The following is a 13,904-nucleotide window of genomic DNA, read 5'->3' on the forward strand; positions in this document are numbered from 1 at the left end:
TGGGTCCATCTTGATCTAGGCCTACATAATAGTTTATAGTTTATGCATGTCTAGCTGTTGATAGATCCTACTTTATACTTTCGACAGATTTCATAATTATTATTCCGGCTTGTGTTATCCAAGCAAACGTTATGTCCAAAGCTCGGAACTTGGGGACTTGTGTCGTGTGCATGAGTAAGGTTACAGGTACAGCGTACACAAAGCTCACGCTGCAAGTGCTCAGGGACAGTCGTGTGTACTAAGAAAGTGGCCACAACTAATGACAGGAAGACGGACGAAGAAACAGTTATGTCGAAGCCAATGACATTCAGAGAATTAAAGGTAAACGGTCTGATTGAGGAAATAGAAATTACGTGTTATTTCGAATGGGTATTAAAGAAGTTTGAAAATACATTTTGTTTTAAATTTAAGATACAGGATTTCGTGGAGAATTCGGAGGAGATACATTATTTTTTTCGAATGGAGAGTTCATATTGTGTAAGTTGTGCCACACACAAACTAGAGGCTGGAAACGAAATTCATTGAAAGGCATTGCAGTCCCTCAAATTGTAGAAAAGTCTGTCCATAGCCATGGATCGAAACGTAGAGGGGCTTGTCCTAGTAGTGAGACACAAATTGAAAACTATTTTCGAGAAAAATTTAGGATATACTTATCTTTCTCAGATACGAGATCAGCTAGCAACTGCTGAAAATCGAACAGAAAACAGTAACAGTGAAAACATTCAGTATTTTAAGTCTGCTACCGAAAAATCTTCGAATATAGATAGTCACACACTGTAATAAACTGTACACAGCAGAACAGTAAATTTGATATATTTCTCATGTTTATTTTTATTATATATATGCTATGAAATTACGTGTTTCAACCTACCATAATATTATCAATATGTTGTTGCAGCCAGAAACCACTTTTGTAGCAGACCTGACAGTACCTCCGTGCTGGAAGCGGGAGTTTGTTGACATTGAGGTCCGGTCGCTTAGTCACGTGCAAAGACACAAGTCCCCAAGTTCCGAGCTTTGGTTATGCCCATACGAGTATGTTGTATTGCAGAATCATCGCATGTAAGTCAATGTACCGGTACTTGCAGTAACGGTTAATTTTTGGTAATATTTATACTAAGCTTGGCTTGTTCGATATTCTAGCTGTAAAGCGACTTATGAATATCGTGGAATGCAAATACATATCCCCAAATATAGCTAAAGACACATTACTGTAGTTGTTATTTTACAAGAAGTTTGAATTACATTTATGTTGATAAAAATACTGTATACCTAAGTAATGGGGAGAGTAGTAAGAAAAGGTATTAATCCTGTAGACGAGTGGTGGTGGTGGTGGTGGTGGTGGTGGTGGTACAGTATTATTTTTTGGTCTTGCAGACTAATGTACAGTTACCCTGAAAAAGAATGAGACGATTCTTGGTCGTCTGAAGTTAAAGTTCTACAGCGCGGTTCACTCGATATCGACGTAACGATACATAACATGACAAATAGTACAAGAATTGTTACAAGGACCACAACAAGGACAAGGACCAGAATAAGGATCACGAAGAAGACTGCCATTTAAGGCCAGGATTTCACAACATAGCTCGAGTCACAAAATATCATTGCTTCACTGTACCGAATGGCAAATGCCTGCTAAGGGATTTACATTCTGGACTGCTGCTGTCACTGTCTTGTCTCGTTAGCTCATATAGTAGCATGTCGGTTCCACTATATAACCGAAACGTCTCGTGTTCGATCCCGGGTAAAACTTTTTTTTATTGAGGTGTAATTAATTTGTTCAGAATTCCTCGACTGTCTAATTTATCGAAAAATATGGAATAATTTATGCCCAATTTCTGGGTCTTACAAGTGGGCTGAACTTCGTCAAAAAAAAAATAAATCTTACTTGGAAGTTAAAAGTATTCTTCCTCAAACAAAAATCATAAAAAACTAAAAGAGACATGTTAACTTAAAATCTTGTCCACATGCCATCAGCTTCTATTACAGCTCTAAGTCGATCCGGCATGGATGTCACGAGAGTGTGGAATAAGTTCTGATCCCCGGCGAGATCTTCCCAGGTGTCAACAACTTGATCCCACAATTCGTCTCGATTTCGAGGGCGTCGGTGGGCATAGGTGGCTATCCTTCTCTTTTGCAATTCCGGCCATAAATTTTCGATGACATTCAAATCAGGTGACTTCGGAGGCCAATTAATGATTTCGATCTCGGGTCTCCTTTGAAACCTACTTTGAATGCTTGCAGCATAGTGCACGGGATGGTTATCCTGCTGGAACAGCAATGTTCCTTCGGGAAAACGTTCTCGGGCGGAGGGAAGGAATATATTTTCCAGAGTGTGCTCGTAAGTTCCCGCATTAAACCGGCCACCGATGCGTTCTATAACGCCAGGTCCATCGTAAGACATCCACCCCTAACACGATGTGCTAAAGCGCCCCGATCTTTCACGCGGTGCACATAGCGCTGGTCATGTCGGAGACCATCCTCACGATAGACACGGACAGGACCTTCGTAATCACTCGAGATGGTTGTTTCGTCGGAGAAAATTACATTTCTCCAATCGAAATCCACTCGATTGATAGCGAAGGCAAGATGGTCGACAGCTTGTGCTTCCCCCAATATTTCCATTTGCGCAGCCCTCCGGCTCCTAATACCGCGGTTCCTCAACCTACTGATCACAGTCTGTGAAGAGCCGGGAAAGTTAGATGCTGCTCTTATTTCGTTAGCAGTCAGAAAGGGGTCCTGTCGAACTGTCTCGAATAAGAGAGCATCCTCTTACAATGAAGAAATCCGCGAACGCCCAGGAATAGAACGATTTTCGACTTCCACTAAATTTTGGTCACGATGAACCCACCTCGCGGCTGTACTTCCAGGAACACCGACCAAACGGCCAGCAGATCTAGCCCCATATCCAGCCTCAACTAGAGCTATAACTCGCTGTCTCATGTCACGTCGGTTCGCCATTACGATGAGAAATGAGGAATGACGATAATACTTTAGTGTAGACAATGACTATTTAACGTGATATAGAATTATTGAAATAAGAGGCATCTTGCATAATAAGAGTTAATAAATCAACCCTAAATTAAATAACTAAATAATAGGAAGTCCAATTGTTGCGAAAATAATCAAATTAAATCTAATTACATTAAGTAAACAAACCCCAAATTATGACACCACATTGCTACAGCTAAATTGTAGGTTATTAACATAAGCATTGAATAGGTCCGTGGTTGTGCGTTGGACGACAAAACCATCACCGGAAGTTCGAATCTTGCGGAGGAATGTAACTTCTTGCTTTTTATAATGCAAATCAGACTTCTAACTACAATCATTCATATTTCTTAGATTATTTATTAATATTTATAGCCAACATTGAATTTGTAAAGAAAAGACTTTAGAAATCTCATATGGAATTTGTGATCTGTAGTGACATAAACATAGATTATCTCTCGGAACTTTTCCGTAAAAGTAAATTAAATTCACTCCTTGAAACTGGAAACCTTAGTCGTAGACTCATTTTCCCACAGCATACAAGCTGAAGTAGCACAGTCATTGATAAATGTTTTGTACACAGAATTAGACTGAATTCCTATTCGACAGAACCTATAATCAATGGTTTGTCTGAACATGATAAACAAATCCTAAGTGTTTCCAATGTTACTGAACAATTTCAAAATATTAATTTAAAAACTAAGAAAGGATCGTAAACGCTGTATCTAGTGATTATTTACATTTATGTCTACAAAATGAATCTTGGAAAAACATCTATGATATTGGTACTACTGATATTAAGAGTAAATGTATTGCATTTTTCACTTAATTTCATAATCACTTCAATGGATGTTCTCCACTCAAAGTTGTGAAAAAATTCAAAAGTAAAAACATGTAGATAACGCAGGGACTTCAAAATCTCATGTATTAAAAAGAAGAATCTATATGTAATGAGTTGCAATGTAATGATCCTCATGTTCTTAAATACTGCAAGAAGTACAGTGTAATTTATCAAAAATTATGAAAGAGGGAAATAGAATATATTTGAATAGAAAAGTACAAAATTCAGATAATACAATTAAACCTATTCGGAATATTATTACATTTAAACTTGTATATATCCTAAGAAAGAAAATATTTTTTCATTAAAACCAATGATTATAAAATAGAGGATCCCAAATCTATTGCAAATTCTTTTAACGCATTATAGTATATGGTATAGAAATATTATTGACAACTTAAGCATTAAAGATTTTGCAAAAGATACTGCAATTGGTTACTTAACAGATGCATTTAATAATTAGTATTAATATATGTAATTAGTCAATAACTGCAACAGTGCTTTTTCATTCAATCATAACATGAATAAAATTGAATGCACATTAAATTAAACACTACTGCAAACACGTAGATAAAATAGTTAAAATTAACTGAAGGGGTGAGAATGAAATAATCCAAAGCCATACTTTTAACAAAAATTGTTTTGTGCGAGTGCATTTCTTACACATATGGGAAAGCTATTAATAAAATATTGTAATAATTACTCAACAAATGACTTAGCCTAAGGACTCTAAACCTTTGTAAAAGTTTGTCTATTATTACATATATTTTTTAATTTCATTTTAATTGTTACTTTTTAATATATATGCATTTACATTGTATATGTGTGTATAAATGCATTCATTAGATTAAAGTTTATAATATTATAACTTGTAATTTTGTACTGTTTGCGATCATTAACACTTAATCTCAGGACTTTGTAAATCTCTATTTCAACGTTACTTAGCTATTTCAACGTTATTTAGACAAAAAAATCGTTGTGTAGACTAAGAATCGAACTCGCACTCTTCTACACAACACGCACAAGTCTTAAGGCTGGTTCATAATAAACCGGGAATGGAAACGACAACAAGAACGAGAACGAAAATATTGTTAAAATAAATGCATTTAAATGTGAGCATTCACAATAGTTAATTGTGAATGCTCACATTTAAATACATTTATTTTAACAATATTTACGTTCTCGTTCTCGTTGTCGTTTCCGTTCCCGGTTTATTGTGAACCAGCCTTTACCGTCTGAGCTATTGAAACGACATGAAAGCGTTCCTTTCTGTGCGGAGTGTCGATCTAGTCATGAAGGTCCATTGTTGATTTAACTACAGGATTTATGTATATATTTATCTTTTATTTACGTAATATTATAATTTTTTTTGCAGTTTTTGAAGTGAATTTCGGAACGATGCTAGTAACAAACCAAATAGCCTGAATTTAAGTAACTCAATATTCGTTATCTTGTGTATCGGTGCTCTGGTCTCCGATCATGCGCAGTGTCTTACATCTGAGACTTAGGAATATTCAATCGTCTCATCCTTTTCCAGAGAAACTGTACATCAATATAGGACAAGTCAACTTATTTTATAGTGTACGTAACATAATATTAATACATATGAACAAATGATACAAGAATAATAAATATAAATCTATAAGTTTGTGTCCCTAGAAACCATAATAGTCGCCCTGGGTGGCAGAGTTGATATAGCTCTGGCCTTCTGTGCCTGAGGTTGAGGGTTCGATCCCGGCCCAGGTCGATGGCATTTAAGTGTGCTTAAATGCGACAGGCTCATGTCATTAGATTTAATGGCATGTAAAAGAACTCCTGTGGGCAAAATTCCGGCACACCGGCGATGCTGATATAATCTCTGCAGTTGCGAGCGTCGTTAAATAAACCATAATTTAAAAACTATAAAAATAATAATATATCAGAAATACAGTAGTATTTACCACATTATAAAAAAAAATACATTCATAATATTGTATTGCAATAAGAAATAGGCCTACACATTTTGTGCTCACTTATAAAAATAAAAATCGTCATCCATTAATTCTTTTATTAAATAGTATCCATCTATTATCAGAGGGATTTTAGTATTAAAGATTTTGTTTTGTGTAAGTTTATCCGTCTGAAATTTTGTTAAATAATTTACTTCCTGCCAAAAATTGTTTGGAATTGTAAAGTGCAAGATTTGATGTTTACTGTGAAAGTCACGTCTTATTCTGGAATGTGTGTATGAATTTCTTAATTAGAGATATTATTAGTATTATGTATCTTAATACACTTGATCATTTCTATTATATACAAGGAATGTAAATTCCGTTGCCTATCTTTAAGGGCAGACTCCACTGAAAATCATGAACATTTTCAAAACAAAAAAATATGTATTGACTATTTCACGTTTATAGAATGTATATTTTCATATTCCAAATTAATTTAGTTCAATTCTGATTACAAATATATTTTTAAATATTTTTAAGTTAAGGCTGTAAGGAGGCGTGGCATTTAAACAGCTGTCAAATTATTTTTTTCATCAAAGAATTATTTTTTACAAATTTCGGATTACAAATCTAGTAACTTTTTGTTCTGAAGTTGGCTCTGATACAGTAACATTCTAAAGGTACGGTCAAAGACGTTTTAGTTAAAATTGTAGGCTACATCAAAGATTGTTGTAATATAGGTCATGTCAGAAGAGTAACTTAGTATCAGTAACATTTTAGGTTAAAAGTGTACAGCAAAGGCTTTGTTTATTCTTTTGTAATACACAACACAGCCCCGTCCCAGATGCGGGAGTAGTCTTACATCGTACATCACAGGCGCCACTATCCTTAGTCAAGTCATTTGTTTCATTGCACAATTCCGTTGCCTATCTTACCGGTTACCGGTTACTCAACTTCAAAGAGAAGTGGCTGATGCGAGCCTTGTCCAGCAACCTGTAATATTCATGTGAAGAGATTCCGATCTCTAGCACTAACCAAGTTTATAAGGGAGGCACTGTAACAGGCATCCATCCATCTATGAAAAATAGGAATGGATGTGCAAGTTAAAGAAGGAAATGGTGAACAATATGCCATATTTAAACCAACAAATAATAAAAGAATTTGCTGCAGCAAAAGATAATTAAGCCGGAATTAATATATAATTATAAGAAATTAAGAACCAGCTAGGCTAAGTATTTTTTAACGACATTGTTAAAATTTCAATGTTGTATGTCCATCCCTTTTAATTGATTAGTTAACCTTATAGGGCTATTTCATTATTTTAGCCTATGCTACAGAAGTGGCTACACAAGCCATGTCTACACAAACTAAGACTGAAATCAGATCTCCGTTGTATGCAGCACTCAAACAAAGATAGATTAGTTTTTAGTTGGTTATTTAACGACGCTATATCAACTACTAGGTTATTTAGCGTCGATGAGATTGGTGATATCGAGATAGTATTTGGCGAGATGAGGCCGAGGATTCGCCATAGATTACCTGGCATTCACTTTACGGTTGGGAAAGATCTCGGGAAAAACCCAATCAGGTAATTAGCCCAAGCGGTGATCGAACTCGCGCCCGAGCGCAACTTCAGACCGGCAGGCAAGCGCCTTAATCTACTGAGTCACGCTGACAGTTAATTAGTTGTGGAATTAAATAGTGTAATAAAAAACCCTGTTAGCATTGCACTGATGCTTGAAACCGTCATTTTCTACTGGTAGTAATATAACTGTTTTCAACGCAGACTTTAAAAATAAGCAGTATTTTGTGAATACATCACTAAAATTTGCGAAAAATGTGAAATAACTGAGATGCTGATAGGTGTGCTTAGACGAGTAAATTACCTGATAAACCTCAGGGCCTGGCGCACCAAGCCCTTCATCAGTATCAGGAACCCGTAGGCCCTACTACCACCCAGACCATTCCAGTCTATTTATAATTACTGCAGATTATAGTTAAAATGAGGAGAAGGTTGAGTGTGTTGATTGAGTGACAGAGCGAAAAACCCTCTGCAACATCTGCTTTTCCCACCACAAATTTCATCACGCTCTGGTTGGATAAATAACTCAGGTAACACTAAATCCACTTTAAATATTAAGTACCGGTGATGAATGTTTGGCAACGCTGTCGTCGAAATGTAGACGAGTGGATATTTCATTACCTAAGTGAACAATATAGTATGATATTTAATAGTAACACCATTACTGTGCATAAATAATGTAAGTACTCACTTATTGTAGTCTAGAAGACCCAAGTTGTGAATTTTCTGGATCGTTTTAATGCAGTGTCTTCTTTTGGTTTGAATTCCGTTTTCCCGTAATCTGGATACGTGTCAGATAATAAGTCGTTTAGAAAATGTGGACATCATGTCCATTAAGTAATCAGAACATATTATATGCTAAAGTTAGGCTTTTGTGTAATACTCTGAAACTCTGTGTTATTATAATGGAGCGTTCGGATCTACAATTTTCACAACATAAACAAACCGGAAAACTCTTATTTGCGGTTTTAGTTAGCCACTTCACTGTTTCAACGCTTCCACACTCTACACAGTTTTGTTTCTGTCTTCTGAACAATATATTAAATAAGAAAGCAAAACTCCGATACGTTAGTAACGTTTTCGCTAAGTCAAACAGGTTACATTCCATCTCACCGACTGCGTGCTGTATTGAAGTATACATCATTAGACCTACTAGCACAGTCTAGTATATACAGTCATGAAGCTCAATATATAGGGAATATGCATCTATAGATAGTTGCTAACCACTAGGATCGCTACTATCTCCTCATCACACACAATGTGAAACAGTAGCGGCACAGTCTACTGTTCCTAGTATCCTCATCAACTCAAGCTTCGTGACTGTATATACTAGACTGTGCTACTAGGTTGAAACATTGCTGCCGCCACCTATTGCATAATTTTGATACTTAAATAACATATTCTAGCGGCATCTATTAACGACACGGCGGTATAGTGGCTAGAACGCTGAATTATAATCCTGTGGACCCGGGTTCGCTCCCCGGTGTGTCACCGATTTATAACGTGTTGGGCAAGCCCGTGGTCCAGATAACATAGGAGTTTTTTTCGGGAGCTCCGATTCCCCAGGTGGCGTAGATCCTATGGCTCACCCTAGGCGATGATTCTTTCTGGAAATTGGAATACAGAACTGGCTTCATATGGGTGAAGGACGGACAGTCAAGCACCCGCCATTAGTAAAAAAAAAAAAATAAACTAAATAACATGGTAATTCTTACATCCCTTCGCTTTCCAACCTGATCCGATAGCTCAGATAACAAAAGTATGTGCACAAGCATCAATGGAATTCGGATCGAATCCACCTAAAGATACAGGTAAGTAGACTAAATTTAAAATGAAAATATAGTATTAGAAAATGTAGAATAGAAAATAAAAAGATAGAAATAAAAGGAACAGAAGCTTTTAATTTTATTTCGTCATTCGTTACGCCTTCCGCCCCACCAAAAATTGACGTCAGAGAGACTGTCTAGTGAATTACGAATAGTTCAAATGAGGAGAAGGTGTTAGTAGAATAAAGGGGATATTCCGAGAAAACTTCTGCAATGTCTGCTTTGTCCACCACAAATTCCATCACGATCTGGCTGGATAAATCCACGTGAAATATTAAGTAATGATCAATAGATGTTACCAAAATGTACGCGTGCCTGAGTATGGCGGGACGTAAAGCGCTTTGGAGAGTGGAGCCTCATGCAGACAGAGCTTCTTTACATCTTTTCCTATCACTGCTGCGAAGAAGAGGTGTTCCCGTGCGTTGGCAAGTGCTACTCAACTTTCTGCGATGTTTCAATTATTTCTAAACACAAAATCGATTTCCCACTGTATACAATGTAAATCAAGAGAAATAGCACGCGTAAATAATTTAGTGGGTGGTAGTATGTAGGCCTACTATTTTGAGTAAAATATTTCATACAGGGTGTTTCAAAAGTGTTGGTCAATAATTTACAGATGAAAAGTACAAACTAACACAAGTAAAAAAGCTCCAATACACATTGGTCAGCAAATTAACCGTTGACGAGAAAATAAACATTTTCTGTTAAGATTCATCGCTAATTAAGAGCAGACGTGCAAGCATCCCTAACTGAATTCTACAGAGAAGGTGTTCAGAATGCTGTCCATGCATCTGAACACAACATTGTGTTCTCTGTAATGAGCTGTGAATCCTCTCGGGCAGTTCTGGATCATTCCTTATTTGCTGAAAGGCACGTTCAATCCAAAACTGCAATTCCTGAAGTGTGTGGACCTCAAAAGTGTAAATCAGGCTTTTTAAATGATCCCAAACACAGAAATATAACGAATTTAAATCCGGTGATCTAGGAGGTCACGATACAGGCTCTCTTCTGTCTAACAGTTAATTTGCAGACCAATGTTTATTGGAGCTTTTTTGCTTGTTTCAGCTTGTACTTTTCATCTGTAAACGTTTTAAACACCCTGTATAAACACGTGTCCAAATTTCATTGGGTGTGGAGATACAAATGTTTGAATGCTATGCATAACAAGCCTTACAAGTGGTATGAAGGAACGACAAATGACTACCTACAGTACTACTGACTACATACAAAGAAATAGTATGTGTCGCTCTTTTGAAATCATTTGAGGGTAGCACTGTTCATAATGCTCGTAAAGAAACAGTTTGGTGGCAAGGATGGACATGTTCTTCCAGCATGGCGGAGCACCTGTATATGCGACACATCATCTAAATTTCACACTCGGCTGTGGTGTCACATGCATTGAACACCAAGGATCTCAGAGTTTACTCCTGTCGATTTCTATGACACTGATGAAAGGCGAAGTGTATAAAAACAAAGTAAACACAAGGTATGAATTGGTCACTTGTATCGTGAATAAAAGAACAAGACAACCTCAAAAGAGAAACACTTACTATTGTCAACAGAGCGAAAAGGGGGCAGGACTGGATACATGAGTTATCGAGATGTATATTATGTAGGATTACTTACACTGATGTAATATTCAACTGCTATATACTTAGCTTTAAATCTTTATTCATTTTTACTTTTTGTCACTTATGTTCATGTCACATTAAGGTTACCAGATTTTTTCACAATTTTCGGCGACAGATATATGAAAAAACTGCTTTTAACATTTCTGTTAATTTGTCATTCACTTACATTGTTTTTACATAGTACCTTAAAGAATTAAAATACGAGTTTTATTTACACATTAAAAATATTAATTCTGCTTAACTGCTGGTATTTTTCACAAGCGTGAATTTTTTTAAGCAGATCTTCTCTGGATCCCCAAATTTTGCAATTTTTAGGATTTCCACATCATGCTCACTGAAGAAAAAATTCTCTTCACTGAAGCATTACCTTCCAGGAAGAAACGCAGATATTTCAATCAACTTCTGGAACTGTGCATAGATTATCATTTTCTCAAGACAATTTAAAAATTTCGCTCCATATTGAGTAAAGATCAGCATTTTCTTCATTCCACTTTGTTATTTTCTCTAGAGTCACATATTTCTTCAAGCAAGAAATTTCATAAATTAAATTATTTTATCCAGCTCAAGTCCATCTACTTTGGAAGAAAGATAATGGGCTGTCTTCAAATTTTTCTCTTTCTAGGAGACATCTTAGCAATATACATCTCACAAATTACTTATGTTGTGAATGAATACCTCAGGCACTGAGATATTCGACAGAATTTTCATAAAATTATTATAATAATTGAATCAATCATTTAAGAAAGAGCTCAATGACAAAAAAGTAAAATTTTCAATAGAGTGAAAAAACATTTTTTTCTCTTATAACGTATTACTTTCAATTAATTTTTTTAGTCTAAATTGTTGTACTAGAAGGGTTTGATATTTCTGATGCTAACCTTTTGTTGTCGTTAATTAAATACCGGAAGTTTTAAGGTGGAAGTCATGGAGTTGACCCCTTTCAAAACTGACTGTACTGAAATTTAACATGATGGATATGGTTAAGTTTATTACAGAATTTTTTGTAGCTGTTGCAATGTTATTAAATAAAAAGATATCAAAATCAATTCAAAATATTCAACAAATAATTTGTATCATTGAATTAACACTTCCGAAGTAGACACATTTAAATGAGTTCACACATGAACATCTGCACTGCATATAGACCAAGCTAAAATTTCTTCATAGAAGCCTTTGTGCTCTTCTGGAATATAACACATGTCTCTTTAAATCTGCAATCTTTTCAAAATATATAGTCACTTTGCTGTCATAAGCCTTTACGTGTTGGAATTTGAACCACTCTTGATGAAGCTGGCAACCTTAGATCAAATGTATACTGTTCAAGACCAGCAATGTATCTTGAAGCAATTACCTGTCCAGGGTGTTCAGAAGAATATTCAAACTGATTGAACAAAGTAGGCTGAAACATGATTCTTTGATCACGTTGTTGTTTTTTGTTTCAGTTGCCTGCAGTCTTTCTGTAAAATTTAGTCCACCAACATCCAAAAGATCATCACTTTTCATCAAGGTCACTACAAACTTATTATTTTTAGCAGCTGCTACTATAAGTGAAACTTATTCTTTAACGGATTATATCCTATCTTCCCTACGAAATGATCTTTTAATCAAACCAAAGTCCCCATCACAAGCATTAAATGAGTGTTCTCTAAGGGGGAAAAAATGAGTTATTTTGTTAAACTTTTGAGTTTTAACAAATGCAGCACACGTTCTAACCATAGCAAGGTTCTTATTTTGGCCAACACATCTGTCCAAGTACAAATTAAGTTCAGTAACACTTCTCAGCACGTGATTTTTAATATAGTCCAAAATAAATGAACACACATCATTTTCTCCTTTCTTCGCTAAACCTTCATGATAAACATACATGACACAGTGACCAGTTGCAATATTGTGAATGTTGAATACATTAACACAAAGTTGTCTAAGGTAAAATACATCTTGCACAGGGATGCGTGGAAGAGTCAAATTTTGTATGAAATCAAAGCACAGTGATAAGACACTGTTACTTTACAAGCACCTTTCTTTTCTCTGTTTCATGCATGTGAAGAACTTGTGGGCTCTACGTTTATGAATCATGAGCTCTGCTAATGCCATGGTCATTTAAAGAAGGGCTTATAATTTTAACGAGAAGCTCTTCACAAGTTATACAAGTGTCAATTTATGGCCTGCTAAAAGCCAGGTTCAAATTGCCATCAAAATAATTTAGATAGTACTTGTATTTAACAATAGTATCGGGATATTTCTCCTTATACATCTCATACATTTTCCTGAGATTGAGTTGAGGGTCGTTTTTTGCCTGAAGAAACACACACTTCTCTAACTGAATCCATTTTGCATTGCATTGCATTGCTTGAACATAATCTCTATTTATTACATACATTACTGTCAGATAAAATAAGTTCCTGAATGCTGCCACAAACTGTTAGATGAATTCAGTTTAGAAAGGAATTGAGCCATTTCTAAAATGAACAATATACGAGACAGCTTGATTCTCCAGTACTATATTGCGGAATTGAGACCATATCATACTGAATAGGAGGGTGGACCCAAAAGTAACCGGAACTGAACTGTTGTACGTGCATGCTTTGTAGTTACGAGTTGTGCTGTTAGGTAGTGTTAGTTTGGGGTCTCCCACGACCGTTAGTGAGCTGGCGTCAGTCTGAGTTAAGTGGTTTGTTTGTGGTGCTGTGTTGTTTGCGTTCCTGTTTCAACCGTTTGGCGATTAGTGAGATGGCCGACCACAAAGAACAAAGAGTGTGTGTGAAATTTTGTTTTCTGTTAGGGAAAACTGCAGCCAAGACCGTTAATGATGATGCTTTGGGGAAATCACAGATCTACGAGTGGTTTTCCCATTTCAAATCTGGCAACATGTTAACTGAAGACATGCCACGTCCCGGGCATCCTTTGACAGGAAGGAATGACGAAAACATTGCCAAAATCAAACGTGCAATTGATGAAGATGGTTGAAAGACCATTGACGAAGTTTCTGAGCAAACGAACCTGTTATGGAGCATGGTCCAGCGAATTTTAACTGAAGATATGCACATGAGACGGGTGTCTGCAAAATTTATTCCTCAGTTGCTCACAGATGACCAAAGAGAA

Source organism: Periplaneta americana, chromosome 14, assembly GCF_040183065.1.
Source record: "Periplaneta americana isolate PAMFEO1 chromosome 14, P.americana_PAMFEO1_priV1, whole genome shotgun sequence".
Lineage (NCBI taxonomy): Eukaryota > Metazoa > Arthropoda > Insecta > Blattodea > Blattidae > Periplaneta > Periplaneta americana.